Here is a 26,010-nt window from a genome sequence, read left to right as displayed (position 1 = left end):
AAACCATTCCTGCAAAGTGGATCCAAAAATCCACATGCAATGAGGTTATTCCTCTACTTAACATTTCAGTGGTCTCCCTTGTCTACTGGCCAGATAAAAATTAATTACCAAGAAAAACAAGACCCTCATGATCAGATTTTTGATTTCCTTAAATTCAAACTTTACGTTTATGGTTTCCTTAACACCTATTTAATTATATAAAAATTTCAAAATAATTGTATTGTAGTATTTTTAAAAAGTATAGTATGTTTTCTTGTTTTTGTCTGTAATTATCTTTTCCACAAGTCAAATAGGCAGTTTTTTAATACGCAAAGAATTTTGCAGAATGTCTGCTTTTACTGACCAGCATAAAATAGGTTTTCATCTGTTATAAACTAATGTCAGGGGTAAAGATTAGAAAAGAGAAGAGGCCTGAAGCTCAATAAAATCACTAAACTTACATACTAGCTTAAAATAGAAACTATGGAAAGAGACAATTTGTGGATGGATCATGGACTAAGACTGTGAAATTTAAGGGGAGTTATAAAACAAATGCAAGTTTAATGTAAATGTGTGGAAGAGATAGAAGATCAAGAATGTGAACAAAAAAGGAAAGTTTTGGTTTTGAGGTCATAAATAAAGATTAGATTTATAATGTGATTTTTAGTTTTTGTTGTCTTAAAAGACATGTTCTTATGAACATTGTAATGTATTAGGAAGAAATTCTGAATAGTGAGTTGTAAATACATGGATGAAAAACTGTGAAGGAATGTTAGCAAAAAAGGAAAAAGGAGCTAGAAGTATATTCTGTCCCCGCTCCTGCAAGTAGGTAAGACTAACAACACTTTGTCTGAAAGGTCTCTAGGGAAATCCTTCAGTGGGAAATAAATTTAAATCATATTCAGAAGCTGCATTGTTTTATCTACATTAAAATGCAAAGGAACATAACCATTAAGCCACTGAAGAACTTGAATGCTGTTCTGCTTTCAGTGATGTTTTATTATTTTTTAAAATTAATTTTATTGGTACATTTTAGATACACAATATAATGACATTCATCATTGGAAATTTGCACCTTCACATAATCCATCTTGGTTCTTATTTTTTCCCCATTTCCCTGCCCTCCCTTCAACCCCTCCATCCCTCCTGATGTACAAAGACTTTGTTTCCTTTTTTTCATTTTCTCATATCAATTCCATTCTCTTCTTTCCTTTCCACTATCCCTCCCACTTCCCGTTCCCCTTTGCCCCTTTTCTTCCTACTTCACAGTATTTATTATGTGTTTTAGTACTTATTTACACTTTTAGTTTCTCACACTAGAAAAACTATTCAGTATTTACACGTGTGTCCTATTTATTTCACGTAAGAGTATTGCCTCAGTGTGCATTCATTTAGCTATAAATATCTCTAATTTCTCATTTTTGATGGCTGAGTAGTACTTCATTTTATAAAAAACCCCACATTTTCTTTATCCAGTCTCCAGTTGATGGGGGCCATTTGGGCTGCTTCCAAGTTTTAGCTACTACAAATTGTGCTGCTATGAACATGGGTGCACATATTTCACTGTGGTATGATTCTTTTAATTCTTTGGCAAAGATACCCAGCAGGGGAATAGCAGTGTCAGATGGGACTTCCAGTCCTAGTTCTTTGAGGTTTCTCCATACTGATTTCCATAGTGGTCGCACCAGTTTGCACTCCCACCAGCAGTGGAGGAGTGTTCCTCTTTCCCCACAGCCCCGCCAGCATTTGTTGTTGGTTGATTTCATGATAGCAGCCCTTCTTTCTGGAGTGAGGTGGAATCTCAGCGTTGTTTTCATTTGCATCTCTCGAATGACCAGTGCTGTTGAACATTTTTTCATGTATTTATTTGCTATTTCTACTTCTTTGTCTGAGAAATGTCTGTTCATTTCAGATGCCCATTTTCGGATTGGGTCTTTAAATTTGGAAGGTCTGATTTGTTTAAGTTCTTTATAGATTCTAGATACTAGACCTTCGTCTGAGGAATAGCAGGTGAAAATTTTTTCCTGCAGTTTGGTTGTCTCTTCACACTGCTGGTGGTTTCTCTTGCTGTGCAGAAACTTTTGACTAAGAAATTCCACTTGTTGATTGTTTATGCTAGTTCATGGGCAACTGAGGTTTTGTTCATAAAATCTTTTCCTATACCAATGTCTTCAAGAGTTTCACCTAACCTCTGTTCCAGCCAGTTCAGAGTTTCTACTTTAATATTTAGATCTTTAATGCACTTCGATTTTAGTTTAGTGCATGGTAAGAGATACAGGTCTGGTTTGAATCTTTGACAAGTTGAAACCCAGTTTTTCCAGCACTATTTATTAAAAAGTCTATCTTTCCTCCAGTGAGGGTGTTTGGTTCCTTTATCGAAGATGAGGTGCCTGAGTGTATCTGCAGTTGTTTCTGCATCTTCTAATCTGGTCCACTGATCCTTGGGTCTGTTTCTTTGCCAGTACCATGCTGTTTTTAATCACAGTAGCTTTGTAGTATAGTTTCAAGTTGGGGATTGTGATACCCCCTGCCATTTCTCTCTTACCTAGAATTGCTTTTGTTATTCTGGGTCTCTTCTTGTTCCAAATGAATTTTTGGATTGTTTTCTCAAGGTCTGTCAAGTATGCTGCTGAGATTTCAGTTGGGATTGCATTGAATCTATATAGCAGTTTTGGAAGTATGGCCATTCTCACTATATTGATCCTTCCTATCCAGGAACAGGGGATGTCTTTCTATTTTCTGATATCATCTTCAATCTCTCCTTTCAGAGTGCTATACTTTTCAGAGAAGAGGTCTTTGATTTCTTTTGTTAGGTTGATTCCTAGGTATTTCAGTTTTTTGGATGCTATTGTGAAAGGAGTTGTTTGCCTGATTTCTGTCTCAGTGAGTCTTGTTCACTTAGAGGAAAGCTATTGATTTTTGTGTGTTGACGTTGCATCCACCTACTCTACTGAATTTGGTTATTAAGTCTAGAGGACTTTTGGTGGAGTTCTTGGGGTCATCTATATAGAGTATCATGTCATCTTCAAATCATGACAATTTGACTTCTTTATTTCCTATCTTGATTCCTTTTATTTCTTTCTCTTGTTTAATTGCCATGGCTAATGTTTCCAAAACTGTATTGAACAAGAGTGGTGATAATGGGCATCCTTGTCTTGTTCCTGATTTGAGTGTGAAGGATTTCAGTTTTTGACCATTTAGTATGATATTGGCTGTTGGTTTTTCATAGATGGTTTTTATCAGCTTGAGGTAGAGATCATCTATTCCAATTTTATGTAGGGTTTTTATCATAAATGCATGTTGGATTTTGTCAAATGCTTTTTCTACATATATGGAGATAATCATATGGTTTTTGTCCTTGGCTCTATTGATATAGTGTATTAACATTTGTTGATTTGCATATGTTGAACCATCCCTGGATCCCTGGGAGGAATCTCACTTGGTCAGGGTGTAGGATCTTCTTGCTGATCTTCTGCATTCAGTTTGCCAGAATCTTATTAAGGATTTTTGCATCTATGTTCATTAGTGAGATTGACCTATAGTTCTCTTTTTCGGTTGGGTCTTTCTCTGCTTTGGGGATCAAGGTGATGCTTGCTTCCAGGAATGAATTTGGGAGTATTGCTTCCCTTTCAATTTCATTGAAGAGTTTAAACAGTAGTGGCAGTAGTTCCTCTCTAAATGTCTTGTAGAATTCAGCAATGAAGCCATGAGGACCTGGGCTTTTCTCAGTTGCTAAGTTTTTAATTACATTTTCAATTTTTTTGATTGATACTGGGTTGTTTAGAATTGTTAGGTCTTCTTCGTTGAACTTTGGTAATTCATACGTATCTAGAAATCTGTCTATTTTTTCTGTGTTTTCCATCATATTAGCATATAGTTTTTTTTTTTTTTTTGGTACCAGGAAATCAAACTCAGTACCTTGAGCTTGCAAGGTAGGCGCTGGAACCTCGGAGCTAAATCCCCGGCCCAGCATTATAGGTTTTTGAAGTAGGTATTGATGATCCTCTGGATTTCTGCTGGGTCCGTTGTAATTTCATCCTTTTCATTCCTAATTGCATGGATTTGGGCCTTTTCTTTCCTTTTTCTGATAAGGATGGCTAAGGGTTTGTCAATTTTGTTTATTCTTTCGAAGAACCAACTCTTGGCTTCATTGATTTTTTTGTGTGTGGTTCTTTTAGGGTCCATTGAATTGATTTCTGCTCTGATCTTTATAATTTCCTCCCTTATTTGAGCTTTGGGGTTGTCCTGCTCTTCTTTTTTTAGAAGCTTGAGGTTCAGCATCAAGTCGTTTAATTGGGCTCAGTCTGTTTTCCTGATATGAGTGTTCATTGCTATGAATTTCCCTCCTAAGACTGCCTTCATTGTGTCCCATAGATTGCGATATGTTGTATTGCCATTGTCATTGAATTGAAGGGACTGTCAGATTTCTTCTTTAATTTCTTCTGTGACCCATTGGTTATTCAGAAGTGTGCTGTTCAATTTCCATGTATTAATGAAATATTTGTGGTTTGTTTTGCTATTGATTTCCAATTTCATCACACTATGGTCTGATAATATACAGGAAATAACTTGCATTCCTTTTACTTAGTTAAACAGGTTCTATGAGCTAGTATGTTGTCTATTTCAGGGAATGACCCATGTGCAGCTGAAAAGCATGTGTATTCTGATTTTGTGGGGTGGAACACTCTGTAAACATCTGTTAAGTTCAAGAGTTTGATTGAGTTCTAGTATTTCATTACTTATTTTTTGTCTGGGTGATTTATTTGTGACAGTTGGGTATTGAGGTTCCCCACTAGTATTGTATTAGTGCTCATTTGATTTTTCATATCTGTCAGTATTTGTTTTATACAGTTGGGCTCACTAGTGTTCGGTGCATATATGTTTATGATTGTCATCTCTTCCCCTTGGACTATTCCCTTTACAAGGATGTAGTGTCCTTCTTTGTCTCTGTCAATCAGTGTTGCTTTGAAATCCACTTGATCTGCAAATTGGATAGCTACTCGTGCTTTTTTTCAGGTTCCTGTCACATGGAGTATTGTTTTCCATCCTTTACCTTTCAGTCTATGAGTTTTTTGTTTCAATTAAGTGTGTTTCTTGTATGCAGCATATTGTTGGATCTTTCTTCTTGACCCATTCTGCCATTGTATTTCTTTTGATTGGTGAATTGAGACCATTAACATTGTGATGGTTATAATTGGTATGTATTGACTTATCATTGTCATGGCCTTTTCTTTTTGTTGAATTCTCCCCCTTTCCATTTAATTTCTTGTTGGGTCTGAAGGATTCATTCTGCTGTGCTTCCTGGGATTGTGATCCTTGTTGTCTTTTCCTAGGATATTGTCTAAATTTTTTGGAGTGCTGCTTTGGTATTCATGGAGTTCCTGAGGTGCTCTTTATCATGAAAGTATCTTATTTCTCCATCAATTTTGAAAGATAGTTTTGCAGGGTACATCAGTCTGGGTTGGAGGCTGTTTTCCTTTAGAGCTTGTACTACATCACTCCAAGTTCTTCTTGCCTTGAGGGTTTGCATTGAGAAGTCTGCTGTGATTCTGATGGGCTTTCCTTTGTATGTGATTTGTTTCTTTTGTCTAACTGCTTGTAGAACTTTGTTCTTCTGTTGGGTTTCTGGAATGTGAATAATTATATGCCTATCTGTAGATTTCTTTTGATTAACATTAGTTGGAGTCCTATATTCCTCACTTATCTATATTTCCAGTTCTTTCCCCCTGCTTGGGAAGTTTTCTGCCATCACTTCTGTGAACAGTTTTTTTTATGTCATTTGTACTCTCTCCTGTTTCTTCATTGACTCCAGTCAGTCTTATGTTATTCTTCTTTGCATCATCTAGCAGCTGTTGGATTGATTTCTTGTGGTCCCTTACAGTTTTAAAGCAATTTTTGTTTTCCTGGTCACTAATTGCAATCTTATCTTCTATATCTGAAATTCTGTCCTCACATTGGCTCATTCTGCTGTGTAAACTTTCAGTGGAGTTTTTAATCTCTTGGAAATCTGTTTGGATGTATTTTATGGATTCCGTTTGTTTCTTGTGTTGGGATTCCATCATGTTCCTCAGCTCCTCTATTTTTTTCATCCGTGTCTTCTCTAGCTTTATTCATCATGTCCTACACTATGCGCACAGTTTCTTCTGTTATCTGAGATATTATTTGTGATTTAATTTCTTCCACATACCCTTTTGTTGCCAGTTTAGAGAGTCCAGGTTGTTGCATATCAGAGTGTTCCATCTCATTTCCCTTTTTGGTTGCTTTAGGTGATCTGGAAGTCTGCTTTTGAGCCTTGTTTATGAGTCTTCTCATTTCAACGGGGGACGGGTGCTGTGGCCCCCAAGCAGCTTGCCTCCCTGGTGCTGGTGGTGGCTCTGCTCCTTGGTGCTGGGGGCCCTAATTTCACCTTTAATTAGGCTCACTTCTTTTCCTCAGTGCAAAAGGTATTTTGAAAATCTGAGATTTCCTTTCATCATGAAAGATGTGAGTGTATCAATGCTTTCCATGAATCTATCAAGTTAAAATTATTAAAGCAAGCACAGGCAAAGACCACACCTATCTCTGTCTTTAGTGATGTTTTAAAATTTATATTTAGTATGTGTACATGTGCAAAACACTTTTTATCATGATATTCAAAGTAATCTTCATCTCTACATTGTTAACATTGGTTTTCATTTAATAATGAGGTTTTAAGAAAAAATTGAATATTTATGTGATATGTAATTGTAATGAATGAATTCCACATACATTAATTTCAATTACTTTAGTATTTCGGGAAAATAATAGAATGTGGGAAATAGTTGCCCAACAATATGTTGGTCTCTGTGTTGCAAAATGGTAATTTTTTTGGTTTAAACTATTTGTGCAATGATGGTATCATTTATTATATAAAAACCCTGACTTAGGGGTGACCTTCTTCATACAGTGGTTTAATTTGCTTTTAGAACATGATCTGCATTGAGAAAATTATTTCAGTAAAAACTTTTAAAATATAAATAATATTTTTTATGTTTACATTTATAAAGGATGCAGTAAATGAGGGGGAAGAGGAGGATTTACATTCATGTTGTATAGTAGATGAAGAAAGGAAGGCAGCTCTGTCAGAAAAAAATGACAGTCGTAATTTTTACCTTGCACAGTTCCTCAGTCAGGTGGCTGACAAATCTAACCTTTCTGGTCATGTGACTATCTGGGAAGCAACACCTGTGCATTTATATAAGCAGTCTGTGCTATGGACTGATCACACCTACATATGAACAGTATAATTGCTGTTCTTAGATTGCCAGAAGCAGAAATTAGTTCTGGGTATTTAAACAAAAAAGACATTTGGTCAAAAGGATATGAGTTTCCTCAGAGAATCAGAGGGTAATCAGATAAAACAGTTCTCTGAAAAGACAGGAGCCAGACTGTTCCAGGGATCCAGAGGACAGGAAATGGAGAGAGATTGAAGCGTATTGCCATGTACCTGACTTTGGACCAGTAATGTCCAAATTAGTGTTGCCTGTCTCTCCCCCTGTGTATAGAGAACTTGATTTCCAACAGGAACTTCAATGTTCTGAGATTGGAATGGGGAGTGGAGATGGCACAAATGAAAACTGTAGGCATGGCTAAAACCCTTGCTCAGAAGGGACAGTCAAAATCCATCAAATAATAAAGGCATAAAAATCTCAAATGATAAAGATTTTTCCACTGAAATGAATGTATGGATTCAATAATCATATTGTACAGTTCCCAATATGTGTCTACTATCATGAAATGTTCATTTGTTCTTTCTTTCATACATATAGTTATTAATTGCCCATCATATGCCAGTTTCTGTACACAACAGTGCACCTAAATATAAACAGCTGAATTATTCTTTGCTCTATTTGTATTTTACTCTCTAGGGGAAACTGAGATGTAACCCTTAGTATGCAGCAGGAAGTCTGGGATGAGTGGTGTGTTTGTTTCAGAGAACTACAGTTATAAAGAACTTAACAAACTCCATGGTTTAAAGCAAACAAACAAAAAAATCAGTTAAGGAAAGAAGAAATTATGGAGGTAAGATCTAAAATCAAAGCATCAGGAGGGTCTCTGTCCCTTGGGGGTTTGTAAAGAAAGATACTTCCTCGTTTCTTTAGCTTTTGGTGACTCAGTATTCCTTCACTTGAACTAGTGTAAAAATTAAGTCTCCGGGTGGGCTTTCTGTTCTTCCCTGTGAGTCTCTGTGTACTCTCCTCTTCTTATAAACACAGCAGTCATTGGAATTAGGGACTGTCCTAATGCAGTGATTTTTATGTCAACATCTTTGGCTATTTACATTTTCAAATACCTTATTTCCAAATGAGATAATATTTTGAAATTCTGGGTTGGCACCAATTTTTTTGGGGAACACTAAACAGCTTTAGAAGGGTGTACCTCCTAATGTTGGTGTTCCTAGTAGGGGCTGGGTAAGAGGTGGGCAGGAGAGATAAGAGTGAAGAAGCTAACGGGACAGAGGATAATAAAACATTTTAAGGGGTTTGACATTTTCCTGAATATATGGGTTGTAAATGGCACCACTGTAGGGAAGTAAGCATGTGAATAACCTATGCAGATTTTTGCTTTTACAAAAATTACTTTGAGTGCAGTGTGGAGATAAGAAGTAATTTCACCAAGGCCAGAGAAAGAAAAACTCTCTAGCACACTCTGCAATAACTCAAATTTAAAATGTTGGAGAACTGGAAAAAGAAATGCTAATGGGAATGAAGAACAATAAATAATATGCTGTTATGTTGAAAAAGTAGAATTGGCATTGTCTGAATCAAAGGCAGAGGCTGTTTGGAGAGAATTAGTTGATGACTCAGCTTGCCAGCTTCTGAGTCTATGCAAATGAGGGTCTGTAGGCTCTGAGATAGGAGGTGTGTGTGTCAGAGAGAGAGAAAGAAAAGAGGAGAGAGAGACACTAGAGAAAAATAGGGAGGTGAGAGACATTAGAGAACTAAATAATGAATATAGTTTTGGATATTTTCATTTTGATTGCTATGGAACTGCAAATTCACACGATCAAAATATAGATGTTTAATTGTCCACATAATATTATTAGTTGGAATAAAGGAACTTAGCATATGAATGGTACATGAAATTAAAGCTATTTGGGAAAAAAACTTTATATTATTGCTATATCCAGTAATGGGTAATGGGATATTATTAACAACCAAATAAGGTCATTTGGAAATAATTTTCCTTGGAATAGGCAATAACCACTACAAAATGTATGTGCAAAGAACAAAACTAGGACTCTGTTGTATCTGCAGTAAGACTGTATATCTGCTCACCTTTAATGATAACTACTCAAAAAAAATATACTTACATATCATGGCTATTTCTGGATGATTTTAATTGTTTTCCTCTTTACTTATTTACTCCTTTACAACTGGAAAAATTGCATCGGAGGGGGTAAATTTTGACACATGAAATGTACCTAAAATAAGATATTCATAACAAAGTATTTTTAAACTAATTGATTTCATAAGTTTGGGCAATTTTTGACTTAGAAGAAAACAGAATTGTAGAAGAATAAATGATTATACCCTCTAGGCCAGGTATTTGTAAAATATCGTGCAATATTTATGGGAATGTGGAATGCATGTCCTCAGGATAAGTAGCTATTTGATGAATTGGGGACATAAAGTAGAAAATATTTAGATCGAAGAATTTTTCACTTGATTTTAAAAACCATATCACTGAATGGGAGGAATTTATTCAAACACAGAAATAGATCATTTTATGTAAGTTGTCATCAGCAATATCAGGTTGCCTTATGTAACGTGATTAGACATAACATTCCTGTGCAGATTCTACTAATTTCTGTAGGACTTAAGTGGCATTTAGATTTCCAGAATGCAAAATTAGATCTTTAATATTAAATCTATTTAGTAATCCATGGGTTGTACTCTGAGAACAGAGTGTATTTGCATGTGCTTCTGATCCGCCCCCCCGCCCCGCCCCGCAGCCCCGTTTCAGAGTATTAAACAGCCATTCCATTAGCACATGGTGCGTGGTATAATGATGCAGTTAAAGCTCTTAAACCTTCTTTATGCTACTCTCTTATTTTGGAGTTACTAAGAGATATCACAGGATAATTATGCCTCATAATACGTTTAATACATAGATAAATTCTGGAATACTTAAAGTAAGGAAGGGAGACCATTTGACATATGCGTGAGGGATTTTTCTTGTTAATTTTTGATAATGGCTTAAGCATTGCTTTGACTCATCAATAAAATATTTGTTAATCTAGAGCTGGAATGAAGTATAAAAATTTTTCCGTTTAAGTAAACTATGGAACTGCAACATACGTTTTACTTGCTAGTGACTGTAAAGTAAGCAGACCTTTTCTTCAAAAATAGTTTTCCATGGATTCTAGTAGTAGGTAGACTAGATATAAATGTCTTGATCAGTTATTTCATAAGAAAATATAGATAATAATTAAAATAGAAATGAAACAAAAGCTTAGATTTCAATAAGAATATTGAATTTTCCAAAGTCAGTTTACATATCTTCTGTCTCTTACACTATGTCAAAAATATTTAAATAATACTTACTATTCAGAATTTTGGCTAAATTAGGACAAGAATCCTAGAGATTTCTAGAAAAAACTATCTTCTTAGAGTTTATGGTCGTTTTAAATTTCTGATCCTTGAGTGTAATTTTTCTAAACTACTGAGTGAGTTGCCAAAAGCTTTCATGGGATCCTTAGCAATTGTAATATTGATAACAATGACAACAATTATAATGACCAACACTTCCAGACTGAACAAGAATGTATTAATTACTGCTCTAAACTACGCACGTAAATTGACACATTTAATCCTCATTAGGAAATTTTGAAATAGGGAACTCAGTTTTCAGATGAGAAAGCTTAAAAAGATAGCACTGATTAGAAAGATGATAAAGCTCAGAAGGAGATAGTTTGGCCCGAGGTCAAATGGGAAAGATGGAATTAGAACTCAGGTGCAGTCTTTATTCTGTCCCTTACAGCACTGCATGTAAAAGGCCTATATTAACTTTAAAGAAAATATTTTAATTAAAAAACATCAAACACCTAGTCAGTATTCCCTTGTCCCCTTCCCATGAGATGATCTGACATTCAGCTCTATGCTAGACACATTACGTTTCATCTTCTCCCACATTTATTCCTCCTACCCCCTCATATTTTATTCATGTCAGATTCCTTAGCGCTTCTTTCATCTCCTACATAACATTCAGCTTTACCATTTTATATACATGTTTCCTGGTATATACCAAGATGAAGAGATTCCAAGGTGACTTTCTCATGTTGTTTAGAAATTATGCAAACAGAATCCTGAGATAATGAAACATAAATACATTAGTTGAGTCTCCTAATTTAAGACTAATTTTAAAAATCAGTAGGTTTTAATGATACTGAAATTATGAGAAGAAATTTTCTATCCCTTTTTATAACTTATACTTCATGTTAAATTATTTGTTGAGAAGAAGAAAGTTATAGATCTTTTGTTCCTTATGATAAGCCAAGCACCCATCGTAATCTTGTATCCATGCCTCCAACCCCTAGGTAGAACACAAAATAAATATATAACTCAGTTCAGAGCTATGCTGGAAAATAAGTCAGAAAACCCTTGGAAGGCCATAATATATGAGAAATTGAGGAAGGAGATGGTTGGATTTGGGAAGGAAGCCAGAGCTCCCACAAACACGGAGGAGAGTTCATTGCAGGTAGGAAAGGCCTCAAGACTGGACCCTACTCAGGAATGGTTCCAGATTCCCGGAAAAGAACCAAGGCCAGATATAATTACATGGTTGCCTAGTTGAAATTCAGTAGAGAAGCAATCAAGTAGTTAAGCCAGCAAAATTTTCATTTATTTTTTGTGGTCTAGAGAGTCAGTATTTAAGGTTGGATTAGAGAAAAATTGAAGCGTTTGGATGATTAACAATGGTGAGAAAAACCACAGAATTCCTGTCCAGGAGACCAGGTGCCAGAATGGCTCCTTCCTCAATGTGCTCCACTGTTCCCCACACTCACTGAAGGTAGAACATTGGAGTGAGATAAGAAGCATTAAAGTAAGCACAGTACAGGTAACAAGTAACAGCAAATGGATGAGAAAGACATTACTTAAACAGAAAAGAGTCAAGGAGAAATCAGCGACTTAAACATTTTCTAAGTATTTCTTTCTGCAGTTGCCTTCAATGAATTAATAATTGCAAAAGGAAATTGACTATCAGTAAGACTAGGTCTTTCCAACATGTATCCTTCTATAGAAATACTAATTTGACCAGCTATTCACACACATAAGAGTTCACAAATACTTTCACAAGATTCAGAAAAGCCGGTGAGAGACAACCGTTCCTGGGTGAAGCTCAGAGTAAGAAAAGCCCCTTGCGAGAGACGGAAGGCAGCTTTATGTTACATCAGCTGTCCCCCAGCCCAGTGCTCAGAGCTCAGAGGCAGATCCACTCCGCTCGGGAGGGAAGTGTGCACCTATCTTTGCTTGGTTCCCAACATTGGCCAGGCCCCAGGCCCACTCCGGAGACCCAGTCAACAAGTCTATCCCAGTGGGTGCAACCCCACACACCAGGCTGTCACTGGTTCTCCTTACAAGGACTTCAGGATCAGCCCATGGTGGGCCATCCAGACAACCCTCCCAGAATTTCCACATGGGCCGACTGGCAAAGGGTTTCCCAGCAAGGCTCAAGGGTAATCTGGGAAGCATGACATCCCTAAAGAATTCAAAGAAACCAGCAGTAACCCAGCCTAAAGTAACAGAGTTATATAAACTGGCCAACAAGGAGTTCAAAGTACTTGCTTGAAAAAAACTCAGTGAACTTCAAGAAAATAAAAGTTAATTCAGTAAAATCATGGAAACAATACAAAAACAAAACAAACAAAACAAAATTCATGGCAACAATAATTGACTAAAAGGAGAAGTTAAAAGAGAAATGGAATTTATTTTTAAAAATCAAAAATTTTGGATTAAAAATATAGTAAATCGCCAGGGATTTAGCCAGTGGCACTGCGCCTGCCTTTTAAGCACAAGGTCCTGAGTTCGATCCCCGGTACCAAAAAAATAAATAAATAAATGAAAAATGAAAGAATGTCAACAGCAGAATTGATAAAACAGAATCGGTAAACTTAAAAATTATTAGACAACATACAGAGGAAAAAATAAAGAAAAATGAAAATGAATGAAAAAATGTTATGTGATTTATGGGGCAGTATCAAAAGGGTACATTTTCCAATTATAGAAGTTTAAGAATGAGAAGAGAAAGACAAAGGATCAGGAAACTCATAAAATACAATCCCAGAAAACTTTTCAAATCTAGAGAACATGTAAATATCAAAGTATATAAAGGTCAAACGTCTCCAATCAAATTGATTCCAAACATGGGTACACCAAGACAAGTTATAATCAAACTGTCAAAAATCAAAGCCAAAAAGAAGACATTAGAAACAGCAAGAGAAAAGTTGCATATCCATATAAGTGTTTTTCAATAAGGTTAGAGGTGGACCCCTCAGGAGTGAAGCCTTACAGTCCATGAGTGTGGGATATTATATTCAATTGTTGAAGAAAAATGATTTGAACCACATTTAGACCAGTAGAGCAAACAGGCATTCCATCTACTGCATTGGAATACATGTTCTTCTCAAGTGTACATGGACCATTCTTCAAGAGGGATCATGTTAGGCCACAAAACCAGTATTAAGATATTTAAGAAGACTGAATTCGTTGTCAAGTATCTTTTCTGACCACAATGCTATAAAATTAGAAATCAATAACAAAGAATTTGGGATAATTCAGTTATGTGGAAATGACATATTACTAAAAAGATGAAGAAGAAATTAAAATGCACAAATTAAATAGACAGCCTTGAGACAAATGAAAATGGAAATACGATATAGCAAAACTTATGAGATACAACAGTATCATTAGCCATTCTACTGAGGAAGTGTATACTGATAAAGGCATACATTAAAAAGGAAAAAGATAGTTATAGAAATAGCAATAGAACAAGAACAAACCAAGACCAGAGTTAGAAGGAAATAATAAAAATCAGAGTAGAAATAAATGAAATAGAAAATAGAGAAACAATAGAAAAGATCATTGAAACTGAGTTAGTTTTTTGAGAAGACAAAATAAAAAAGCCCTTAGCTGGATTATAAAATATTAGAGACTCAAAATCAGAAATGAAGAAGGACACATTACAACTGAAGGTACAAAAATACAGAATATTATAGAAGACTGTTATGTGCAAATATCATGAATGAATGGGATAGCCTAAAAGGAATGAATAAATTCTTGGATACATATAACCTACTAAGGTGAAGTCATGAAGAAATAGGAAATCTAAACAGATCAATATTGAATAAGGAAGTTGAATCATTAACAAAATCTCCTATGAAAAAGAAAAGGCCAGGTCATGATGGCTTTATTTCTAAATTGTAGTAAATATTTAAAGAACTAATAATACTAATCCTTCTCCAACTCCTCTGAAAAGGGAAACTTCCAAACTCATCTTACAAGATCAGAATTACCTTGATAACAAAACCATGTAAGGATGTTATAAAAAAATAAAATTATAGTCCATTATCCTCGATGAACAGAGAAATGAAAATCCTCAACACATTTACTGGCAGGTTTTTTTTCTCCCAGATGCTTCAGTGGGAAGCCTTTATGTGCCAAAAAGTTTTTTTGTTGTTTCATTTCTTCAGCCATGTCTGTTGTCTTTCTTCTCCCTTTTCTCCACTCTTCATCCTAAGTGGTCTTTTTTTCTTGGTTTGACTCCTGGGTTGATAGTTTGAAATTGCTTATTGTCGGTATCTTTGTTGCTTGTAATTAGAACCCTTATGGAATGATTGCTTCTCAGAGGTGTCTTCCAGATATAGCTGGTCTTTAAGTTTTGAGTCTCTAGTGACTCTAAGGCTATCTCATTTTCCTTATACTAGGAAGGTTCATTGACTAGATCAATAAGAAAACCTTAGCCCAAGTGATACAATCAGCAACACCATTGCATCAAGTACATCTTTGAAAATGACATTTTGTGGTAGTTATTAATCTATCACCTTTAACTGTGTGAGTTAAATCAAGATCGAGGACCAACCCAACATATAGTGAGTAAACTCTTCAATATAGCAACTTTACCCTTTGGGATGGGGAGTTAGAAGGGGTTGGGGAGGGAGGGACAGATGGGAAGAAGAATAGGGGAAGGTTAGCAGTGTGGCCAGAGGACACAGGTGAAAAGGAAAAAGAGAATAATAGGAAAATAAAGAGCTCCAAGTGAGGACCAAAACAGGCACAAAAAGGGGAGATGAAAAATGTGGGAGAGCAAGAGAGTGAGTGTAAGAGAGAAAAGAAAGAGAAAAGAAAGAAGAAAAGAAAAGAAAAAAAGGAGAGAAAAACAAATATTTGCAAAGAGTAGGAAAAAAAAGTAAAGATAAGAGGAGCAAAATAAAAGAGAAAAAACCAAACTAATAATACTAATTTTGGGAATAAAAATAAAACAGTGAAGATGTAGGGCCTCTTCCAGGGTATGTCTCTGCTGTCACAATTGACTATGTGGGTAGCAGTGTGCAGATATAAGTCAATGAGTCTCAGCAAGCTAGGCGCAGACCCATGAGATTCAGGCAGATTTCTGGCTGCAAGTCCCAAGTTGAGCTCCCTGTCCTCCTGTAGGGTTGAACTCTGCAGAGTTGTATTGCAGGTTCCAGCTGCCCTTCCCCTGAAGATAGTCCCTGTCCTGATGGGAGGTAAAGATGACTCCAACTTACCCAGTACCGTGGTCTGGTGGTCCGGTGTCCTCTGTGTCTTTGTAGCGTGTAACCAGGTGGCTGTACAGAGGAGCGGGGGGTGGAGGTGGGGGTGGGGGGGTGTCCAGTGGATTGCTGCCAGGGCGCGGCCTGATTCGGCGCGTTCTGCGTGATTTCTCTTTTTTTCTTGGGATGGCATGTTTTCCTGCCTTCAAATCTTTGCACACTAAGTTTCTACTTGGTAAATTTCCTTATTTAGATATTTGAATTATAGCTTAAACATTAATTTCTCTGGAATGTTCCTCTTGAGTTTTATACAAGTTAAGATACTTACATACTCCCATAGTATTTTGTATATTTAAAAAAATGTTTTCACATTATGTGTGCAATTATTTCTCTTCCTGTATCTGTCTTTCCTGATAGTACATCAGCATCCCTGAGGCGGAGATTATTGTTGTCTTACTCACTCATCTGTCAGCCACAATATAGACTCTCAACTATTATTGTTTAAATACAGGATTGAGCTATATAATTACTACTAATTTTAAGATTTTTTGAGAGACAGCAAAGTTTAGCTATTATATTGTTTTAACATTTTTGTTTTTGTCTAATACTATCCCTAAGTAAGAGGAAATACATGTTGTTGAAAAGTTACATCTTCATTTTATGTCATGATTGTAACATTAAATACTAAATAGCTATTTTGAGGACAAGTGATATTATACCAAGTGAGTTCTTGTATTTGTTAAAAGATGTTTCTGATTTACTTTCCTTGATAAACATGGAATGTATTTATGCTTAATTAAATGGTTGGTTGATTTTATATAGTTCAGGTTCATGGCTAGTTTTGCTACGTTCTGTTTCAGTCTACTTTATTGAAAATTTTGTCATAATAATGTACAAAATGCCACATGAATACTTTTAAAATTGAAGTATTGACTACAGCTGTGTAACCATTTGACAAATCATGTTATGACTTGGTAATGTGAATCTAACCAGTAGACACTCATTCAAAATCATACCTCAGTAATTTACACTGGGAAAAGCCCAAGTTGTGTCTCTTAGAGCTTAATTTAACAAAAATTAAGCAAAGAAGGGCTGGGGATTTAGCTCAGTGGTTCTGCCGCCTGCCTTGCAAGCGCAAAAACCCGAGTTTGATGCCCGGTACCAAAAAACAAACAAACAAAAAATTAAGCAAAGGATTTTAAAAATAAGATGTGGGGCATCTCAGAGTACTCAAAAGAATGGTGAATCAAGAGAATGTGTCAAGAGATGCCAGTTCCCCTGAGAATGCAACACTTAATCAGTGAAAGGAGTTTTTATAATAGATCAGGGCTTTATACTTACCTTCTATCTGAAAAAGTTGTGACGGTTCATTTCCATTTCGGTGTTAATGAATCTATGTAAATTTAAAAATCATACAAGGACAGAAATATTTTTAAAAACCTCCAACTGATTAATTTATGTCTGAAATGGAATTAATTTGCATGGCCCTTTTATGTATGAAATATGACTCTAACAAAGTGACTGGGTGTATCTGAGAGTCCCTTTCAATTCCTTTAGATTCTTTATATCCTATTCTAATTACAGCTTTTTGGAATAATAGTTTATTAAGAATAAATATGTTACCATGTAGGATAAGTCTTCATATGATAGAAAACACTCTTTCAAGATGATTGAAAATAGTGCTTAAGAACATACACAGAATTCACTGGTTTTATTCCACAGCCCAGTGTTAGTTTACTAAAGCCAAACTTCCTTACTATAGATTAATGTGATCCTGATATTTTTCTCCACACAGTTCTTTGGAGCCTCTGATTAGAGTAAGGAGTAAATGTAAAGAAAATTGTGTATTACCTAGCTAGGAGAAAAGAACACATTTTAGCAACTTTTTAAAAAAAACCAGAAGGTTAGTAAAGTTTCTCAGGGCTGTGTAGAATGATCTCTAATGAAACCCATTTTATCTAGGTGATAAAGCAACTTCCACAAGACTAAACATAGTGTGAACCTTTTTTTTTAAGTTTAGTAGGATTTATTCATTCTCAAGTAAATGCTGTGCCACAGTGGTGAACAGTGTTTTTGAAAAATGGTTATATGTTCTGTTTTTAAAGAAGTTTTGGTACCTGGAAAATCCTATATCAGGAAATCTTCCAAAATACTTAAAACTCCATTTGTGAAACTGAGAGAGTGGGAGTTCATGCAATCAAATATATATAACAGTTTAGAAATGCAAGGTTGTTTTGTTTTGTTTAAAGAGAAATCTCCTTCTCTGGTGTGTTTTATTTATTTATTTATTTATTTAGTACCGGGAATCAACTCGGGACCTTGCACTTGCCAGGGAGGTGCCTGAACCGCTAAGCTAAATCCCTGGCCCAAAAATCACTCCTACTTTTTTTTTTTGGTACCGGGGATCAAACTCGGGACCTTGCGCACTTGAGAGTCAGGCGCCAGAACCACTGAGCTAAATCCCCGGCCCAGGTTTTGTTTTTATTGTGCTGTCAAAGTTCCCTCAAGTCCGTTGCTTTTGCTATCTCCCGTCACTCATTGTGGCAGGAAATTCCTTTCCCTCTTTCTCTGAGGATATGGTGGGAGTGTTTTAATTGATGGAGGTGTTTCTGGGAGAATACTAGAAGCTTGTACTGCATGGCTCATTGCACTATAAAGAGCAGGTTTGTTTTATGCTTGCTCAATCTAGCCTTACTGGCTAGCATTACCCAGAGTTTGTCACTTGCTTCCTGTGTCTCAAGTTTCCTACACACTCCATGTTTTTGACAGAGCTCCAGGGGGCAATGTCAGCAGGAAGAAGGATACATTTAACATTTTTTCATTGCTTTGCACTACATTTTATTCAAATTTGTCAAAAGCAGAAAAAACAATCACCATCAAAGGTCTAGAAAATTAGTTCTTCAACTGTGCTAACATTTTAAGAATTTCATTTCATTCAAAAACACTATTCTCTTGTAAAAGATAAAGTGTATCTAATCTCAGTGGAAGTTTGGCTTAATGGAAGTTTCACTTTATACAATATAAACAGTTTTTTTAAATGAGAAGTCAAAGACTCTTGAATATTTAGTCTTGCCTTATTGATGTAGAGTAGATTTGTTCATTTAGTTTTATTTTAAATTTTATTTTAAATTGAAGACTAGAAGTTTTATTTAGTAATGAAAGAGTTCTTTTAAGATTTAATGAAGGAATATATTCTTAATTTTTTTAATCTTTGTATTTTCGTCTGTGCTGCAGATATTCCACAATTACATATTACTTTTGCAATATGTAATATTACAATCATACTTTACTGAGACTCTATGCCCATTGATTATTTTATTTTTACTAGCACACATTTGTAGTGCATAATGTTTACATTTCTTGTGCAGAGTTGATTCATCTGCATAGCACACTTAACTCCTTCATTTTCTTTCCCTTCCCTCCCCACTTTTCCTCCCTCTGTCTCTTGATACTTGTCCCATTCGAGAAAGATCTTTCCCGCTACTTTCTCTTTTCTTTTATTTTGCTCTTTATTTATAATTTGAAATTCTCATATAAGAGAAACCATGTGATATTTAAACTCGTGTGTCTGATTTATTTCATTTAATATTATGACCCCATGGTGCTTCCAATTTCCTACAAATGACTTAAGTTTAGCTTTATGGCGGAATAGTACTCCATTCCTCCATTCTGTGCAAATATCACATTTTCTTTGTCCATCTGTTGATGAACATATAGGCAGCTTCCAAGATTTAGTTATAATGAATTGTGCTGCTATAGAAATGAGTATGCATCTGTCACTATAATATGATGTATTTAATTCTTTTAGGAAGATACTTAGAATGGTCATCATCAAGAAATCAAATAATAACAAATGGTGGTGAGGCTGTGGGGAAAAAGGAACTCTTGTCAGTGGGAATATAAACAAGTACAACTGCCATGGAAATCAGTATGGACATTTCTCAAAAAAGTGAAATTAGAAATTCTGTTTATTCAGTTATGTCTGTAAAGTCCCCACCCCCTTGACTACTTTAGATATCTCATTTAACTGGAATCATGCAATGTTTATCCTTCTGTGGCACTTATTTCACTATCCTCAAGATTCATTAAGTTATCACATATTTCAGAATTGCCTTTTTTTAAAGGTTGAACAGTATACACTACACTGCATTTTCTTTTTCCATTCACCTGGTGAGTGGCTATTTAGTTTATTTCACATCATGGCTCTTGTGAAATGTGCTGGCATGGGTATAGGAGAGACAATATATGTTCAAGATCCTAATTTCAGTTATTTTGGATGAATAACAAGAAGTTGGATTGCCGGATGTTATACCAATTCTACTTTTCATATTTTGAGGAAGCTTCATGCTCTTTTCCATAAATGGCTGCACATATTATAAAAACATTTTCTCAGCTCTTACTGAAAGGAACTTTAACTCTTCTCAACCTTTTCTAAACACACAGGTTAGACAGGAAAATTGCTTTTCCCTTGTGACTGGGCCTGTGTGCTTGTGCCCATGGTGCCACTTTCCCTGGGAGTCTTGGTGTCTCCGCTCATTCAGTGTCCAGCCCGGGCCCCTCAAACATCTCTCTGACCTCCACTCTGAAAAGTGTTGCCAGGAGATGAGTTTTTCATTAATGTCTACCACAATATAACCTGCTTCTCAAAACTGAAAAAAGGATAGCTTCTCAACCATGTGTGTTTACTGTTCATTCACTACTTCTAGTTAGGGGGAAAGGCAAGTCAGGTTTTACTAGTTGAAGGTGAATTTTGCAGAAACTCTGTGTTAAATAATTGCAACCTACTTTAATATAGGATGACACTCAAAATAACCCAGTAAAGTAGTATGATTGTAATCATACTATTTTAAAGGTGATAAAACCACTTTCTTTAAAAAAACCATTGATCTTGCAGAAAGAATGTATTACAACTATGTGGTACTAATGAAAAAACTAAATTCTAGGCAATATATGATTTTCTTTATATTATACAGATTATCATAGTGCTAATTAGAATCTGTTTTTTCTGTTTTTAAATTAACATTTTTTCTGCTATACTGTGCTAATTTATATATGTGCCTCCTTCATTATTTTTTTATTAATTATATTGGTACATTTAAGGTATATAATATGATGACATTCATCATTGGAAATTTGCACCTTTACATAATCCATCTTGGTTCTTATTCTTTTTTCCCCATTCCCCTGCCCTCCCTTCAATCCCTCCATTCCTCCCTATCTACAAAGACTTTGTTTCCATTTTTTCTTTTTCTCATATTAATTCCATTCCCTTCTTTCTTTTCCCCTACCCCTCCCACTTCCCCTTCCCCTTTGCCCCTTTTCTTTCTATTTTACATTATCCGTTATACCTTTTAGTCCTTATTTACACTTTCAGTTTCTCACACTAGAGAAACTATTCAGTATTTACACATGTGTGTCCTATTTATTTCACTTAAGAGTATGGCCTCAATGTGCATCCATTGAGCTATAAATGTCTCTAGTTTATCGTTCTTTATGCCTGAGTAATACTCCATTTTATAAAAAAAACCCCACATTTTATTTATCCCGTCTCCAGTTGATGGGAAATTGGGCTGCTTCCAAGTTTTGGCTATTACAAATTGTGCTGCTATAAACATGGGTGCACATATATCACTGTGGTATGATTCTTTTAATTCTTTGGGGAAGATACCCACTGCAGAAATAGCTGTGTCAAATGGGACTTCTGGTCCTAGTTCTTTGAGGTATCTCCATATTGATTTCCACAGTGGTTGCACCAGTCTACACTCCCACCAGCAGTGGAGCAGGGTTCCTCTTTCCCCACAGCCCCACCAGAATTTGTTATTGGTTGATTTCATGATAGCAGCCATTCTTTCTGGGGTGAGGTGGAATCTCAGCGTTGTTTTCATTTGCATCTCTCGAATGACCAGTGATGTTGAACATTTTTTCATATGTTTATTTGCTATTTCTACTTCTTTGTCTGAGAAATGTCTGTTCATTTCAGATGCCCATTTTTGGATTGGGTCTTTAAATTTGAGAGATCTGATTTTTTCAAGTTCTTTATAGATTCTAGATAGTAGACCTTGTGTGAGGAATAGCAGGTGAAAATTTTTTCCCACATTGTGGGTTGTCTCTTCACACTGTTAGTGGTTTCTCTTACTGTGCAGAGCCTTTTTAATAGGAAGAGATCTCACTCACAGATTATGCTAGTTCATGGGCAAATGAGGTTTTGTTCATAAAATCTTTTCCTACACCATTGTCTTCAAGAGTTCTACCTAACCTCTGTTCCAGGCGGTTCAGCATTTCTGTTTTAATATTTAGATCTTTAATCCATTTTGATTTTAGTTTAGTGCATGGTGAGAGATAATAGGTCTAGTTTTAGTCTTTGGCAAGTTGAAGCCCAATTTTTCCAGCACCATTTATTAAAGAGGCTATCTTTCCTCCAGTGAGTGTGTTTGGCTCCTTTGTCTAAGATGAGGTGGCTGAGTGTGTCTAGAGTAGTTTCTGCATCTTCTAATCTGTTCCACTGGTCCTCAGGTCTGTTTCTTTGCCAGTACCATGCTGTTTTTATCACAGTAGCTTTGTAGTATAGTTGCAAGTGGGGGATTGTGATATGCCCTACCTTGTCTTTGTTGCCTAGTATTGCCTTTGCTATTCTAGGTCTCTTCTTGTTCTAAATGAATTTTTAGATAGTTTTCTCCAGGTCTGTGAAGTATGCTGCTGGAATTTCAATTGGGATTGCATTGAATCTATATAGCAGTTTTGGAAGTATGGCCATTTTTCACTATGTTAATTTTTCCTACCCAGAAGCAAGGAATGTCTTTCCATTTTCTGATGTCCTCTTCAATTGCTTTTTTCAGAATGCTATAGTTTTCAGAGTAGAGGTCTTTGATTTCTTTCATTAGGTTGATTCCTAGGTATTTCAGTTTTTTGGATGCTATTGTGAAAGGAATTGATGGCCCCATTTCTGTCTCAGTGAGTCTATTTTTTGTGTACAGAAAAGTTATTGATTTTTTTGTGTGTTGACCTTTTGTCCAGCTCCTTTACTGAATTTGGTTATTAAGTCTAGAAGACTTTTGGTGGAGTTCTTAGGGTCTTCTATATAGAGTATAATGTCATCTCCAAATAATGACAATTTGACTTCTTCATTTCCAATCTTGATTCATTTTACTTCGTTGTCTTGTCTAATTGCTGTGGCTAATCTTTCCAAAACTATATTGAACAGGAGTGGTGATAGTGGACATCCTTGTTTTGTTCCTGATTTTAGTGTGAGGGATTTCAGTTTTTGACCATTTAGTATGATATTGGATGTTGGTTTTTCATAGATGGCTTTTATCAGATTGAGGTAGAGTCAGTCCATCTATTCCAATTTTTTTGCAGGGTTTTAATCATAAATGCATGTTGGATTTTGTCAGATACTTTTTCTGCATCTATTGAAATGATTATATGGTTTTTGTCCTTGGTTCTATTAATATAGTATATTACATTATTTGATTTGCATATGTTGCACCATCCCTGTATCCCTGGGAGGAGTCCCACTGGGTCAGAGTATGTGATCTTGATGATCTTCTGCATTCTATTTGCCAGTATCTTATTAAGGATTTTTGCATCTATATTAATTAGTGAGATTGGCCTATAGTTCTCTTTTTCGGTTGGGTCTTTCTCTGATTTGGGGTTCAAGGTGATGTTTGCTTCCAGGAATGAATTTGGGAGTATTGCTTCCTTTTCAATTTCATTGAAGAGTTTAAACAGTAGTGGCAGTAGTTCCTCTCTAAATGTTTTGTAGAATTCAGCAGTGAAGCCATCAGGATCCGGGCTTTTCTTAGTTGGTAAGTTTTTAATTACATTTTCAATTTCATTGATAGATATGGGGTCATTTAGAATTTTTAGGTCATCTTCGTTCAACTTTGATAATTCACAAGTATCTAGGAATCTGTCCATTTGTTCTCTATTTTCCATTTTATTGCAGTATAGATTCTTGAAGTAGATATTGATGATCTTCTGGATTTCTGCCTGGTCCATTGGAATTTTACCCTTTTCATTCCTAATTGCATGGATTTGGGCATTTTCTTTACTTTTTTTGATAAGGTTGGCTAAGGGTTTGTCAATTTTGTTTATTCTTTCAATTAACCAACTCTTGCCTTCATTGATTTTTTTTGTATTGTTCTCTTAGTCTCCATTGCATCGATTTCTTCTCTGATCTTTTTAATTTCCTCCCTTGTATGGCCTTTGGGTTTGTCCTGCTCTTCTTTTTTCTAGAAGCTTGAGGTTCAGCATCAGGTTGTGTAATTGAGCTCACTCTATGTTTTCCTAATGGGAGTATTCACTGGTATGAAATTTCCATCATTAGACTGCTTCATTGCTTCCCATAGATTCCGATATTTTGTACTGGCATTATCATTTAGTTGTAGGAACTGTCTGATTTCTTCTTTAATTTCCTCTGTGACCCATTGGTTATTCAGAAATGTGTTGTGCAGTTTCCATATGTTTCTGAAATTCTTGTGGTTTCTTTTGCTATTGGTTTCCAATTTCATTGCACTATGATCTGACAATATACAGGGAATAACTTCCTTTCCTTTGTACTTACTTAAACATGTTTTACAAGCGAGTTCATGGTCTACTTTGGAGAATGACCCATGTGCAGTTGAAAAGAATGTGTATTCTGGTTTTGTGGGGTGGAACACTCTGTAAACATCTATTAAATTCCTTCGTTCAAGAGTTTGAGTTCTAGTATTTTCTTGTTTATTTTTTGTCTAGTTGATCTATCTCTTTGTGACAGTGGGGTGTTGAGGTCCGCCACTACACTTGCATTAGTGCTTATATGATTTTTCATGTCCATTAGTATTTGTTTTATATAGTTGGGCTCACTAGTGTTTGGTGCATATATATTAATGATTATCTCTTCCTCTTCCCTTTACAAGGCTGTAGTGTCCTTCCTTGTCTCTGTGAGTCAGTGTTGGTTTGACATTCACTTGATCTGCAAAGAGGATAGCTACTCCTGCTTTTTTTCGGGTCCTAGTCACATGGAATATTGTTTTCTACCCTTTACCATTCAGTCTATGAGTTTCTTTTTGAGTTAAGTGTATTTCTTGTATGCAGCATATTGTTGGATCTTGCTTCTTGCCCCATTCTGCCAGTGTATTTCTTTTGATTGGTGAATTGAGACCATTAACATTGATAGTTATATCTAACACATATTGACTTACCATTGTCATGACTTTTTCTTTTTATGGATTCTCCCCCTTTGCATTTAATTTCTTATCATGCCTAATGGATTCATTTGGCAGGGCTTCCTGGGGTTGTGATCCTCGTTGTCTTTTCCTAGGATATTGTCTAAAATTTTTTGGAGTGCTCCTTTGGTATTCATGAAGTTCCTAATGTGCTCTTCGTCATGAAAGTATCTTATTTCTCCATCAATTTTGAAAAATAGTTTTGCAGGGTACATCAGTCTGGGTTGGAGGCTGTTTTCCTTTAGGGCTTTAAATAAGTTGCTTCATGTTCTCCTTGCCTTTTGGGTTTGTGTTGAGAAGTCTGCTCTGATTCTGATGGGCTTTATATTTTATGTGATTTGTTTCTTTTCTCTAACTGCTTGTAGAGTTTTGTTTTGTTGAGTTACTGGAATCTTAACTATTATATGTCTATGTGTACACTTTTTTTCATCATGGCTAGTTGGAGTCCTATATGCCTCACTTATCTCTATGTCAAGTTCTTTTCCCCTATTTGGGAAGTTTTCTGCCATCACTTTCTGTGAACAGTTTTTTTATTTCATCTGCACTCTCTCATGTTTTTTCCCTGACTTTAATCACTCTGATGTTTTTCTTCTTTGCGTGGTCTAGCAGCTGCTGGATTGATTTCTCATCATCCCTTACTATTTTAAAGAAATTTTTCTTTTCCTGGTCATTAATTGCAATCTTATCTTCTATATTGGAATTTCTATCCTCGGATTGGCTCATTCTGCTGCCTAAACTTTCAATGGAGTTTTTAATGTCTTGGAGATCTGTTTCCATCTGTCGTGGATTCCATTTGTTTCCTCCTTTGGGATTCCATCATATTTCTCAGCTCCTCTATTTTCTTTTTTCTATCTGTGTCTGCTCTAGGTTAATCATGTCTTCTAAGATGGACACAATCTCTGCTGTTATCTGAGAAATTATTTCCGATTTCATTTTTTTCTAGGTCCCCTTTTGTTGCCAGTTCAGGGAGTCCAGGTGGTTGAGTATCAGATTGTTCCATCTCGTTGCCCTTTGTGATTCCCTTAGGTGATCTGGAAGTCTGGTTTTGGGACTTATTTACGTGTCTTCTCATTT

At 35.8% G+C, this 26,010-nt stretch overlaps 1 protein-coding gene across 39 annotated transcripts in view; it reads left to right on the top strand.

The window, feature by feature from the left end:
- Gulp1 (GULP PTB domain containing engulfment adaptor 1) overlaps positions 1-26,010 on the top strand; it is a 271,287-nt gene that overhangs the window by 89,225 nt on the left and 156,052 nt on the right. For 11 of the 39 annotated variants that reach the window (XM_087209602.1, XM_087209619.1, XM_087209615.1 and 8 more), the window contains exon 3: positions 7,866-8,019. The exons of the other annotated variants lie outside the window; for them this stretch is intronic. The gene's annotated coding sequence lies outside the window, so the exon portion shown is untranslated. The remainder of the gene's footprint in view (positions 1-7,865; positions 8,020-26,010) is intronic. 39 annotated transcript variants of the gene reach the window in all.

This window comes from Heterocephalus glaber, unplaced genomic scaffold, assembly GCF_053883595.1.
Source record: "Heterocephalus glaber isolate CG9 unplaced genomic scaffold, H.glaber_assembly_v1.0 deba00001058, whole genome shotgun sequence".
Lineage (NCBI taxonomy): Eukaryota > Metazoa > Chordata > Mammalia > Rodentia > Bathyergidae > Heterocephalus > Heterocephalus glaber.
The sequence above is the reverse complement of the archived record's forward strand: the minus strand, read 5'-3'. Positions and strand labels throughout refer to the sequence as shown.